The sequence below is a fragment of the Artemia franciscana genome, unplaced genomic scaffold, assembly GCF_032884065.1.
Source record: "Artemia franciscana unplaced genomic scaffold, ASM3288406v1 PGA_scaffold_151, whole genome shotgun sequence".
Lineage (NCBI taxonomy): Eukaryota > Metazoa > Arthropoda > Branchiopoda > Anostraca > Artemiidae > Artemia > Artemia franciscana.
Genome location: NW_027062633.1, coordinates 184,059 through 185,276, shown reverse-complemented (window position 1 = coordinate 185,276; position 1,218 = coordinate 184,059).

Genomic DNA, 1,218 nt, shown 5'->3' with positions numbered 1-1,218 from the left:
TAAAAGGATTTTTTCGGGGGGGGGGGGGTACAAAAAACTTTTTAAAACGTATTAAAAATTTGTTCATATTATTTTTGCTAAGTTTTTATGAATCGGACAAACATTTCGGGGGGGGGAGGTGTTCAACCTCCCTCCCTTCCAGACACGGCCTTAGAAGGGGACACCGTAAAAAAAAAAGTCAATCGGTTACGCACCTATTCGAACCGGGCCACTGGGCCTGCTACTTAGCTGTAATATTAAGTTGATTTAGCAAGTTTGTTAGTATATAAATAGTAATGCCCAAGCTACACTCTATTCTTGTTGATAAAAAGCCAAGTTTTATGAGAGACAGGGGTTTTTCTTGATTTTGATCCCATATTCATATGGGTTCTCCTTCCACTTCACATTGACACACTCAAGGTCAATAAGAATGTAAAATCGATTCCTATTGTTGGATTATGTTTAGCTAACCAATCATAGACCATTTTTCATTCGAACATTAAGTAGCTTATGTTATGAGATGGCAGTGTCCATCTGGCATAATTTCACACCTATATTTCAGAACTGGGAAATTAAAATGGTGGGCAATTTGTTTGAGAAGTATTAAACAACACTAATTTGCTTCCAATTATTTTCTAGTAATACCGTTTCTGGGTAGCTTTACCAGATTCGGTAACTTGGTAACAGATATAAAACTGCTGCTTCAAGCTTCCATCTTTTCTAGTCTTGGAAAATCATACCATGACTCTTGACCAATGATCCTAATCATACCATGAATCTAACGATTTTAATATCATTGGGTGCAATCATGATATGTCGTGATTTTGTATATGACATTAGTATGTTTCAAAAGATACGATGCATATAATCTTGTACATGAAGATTCAGTTCTTTTCAAAAATTTTATTCTATTTCAAATATCATATTCATTCAATTACAAAAGGCACAAGATATAGCAATTCTCCTTGAAATGCACCCTTGAACACCACTCTATGATGTTTCAGTTCACAGCTTTAACATTGTATGTCAAAACATCCGCTTTGTACCATTTTATATATGAAGACGTGAAAACAGAATTTTTTTGTAAAAAATAGTTTTTCATTTTAGATATTATATTTAGCTAATTGAAATGGCAGTATATCAAGCAATTTCCTTTCAAACGAGGCTTTAAACAGCTCTCATGAGGTTTCAATGCCCCACTAGCGTTGAAGAATACAAAAAGAAAAGGAAAGAAGAGAC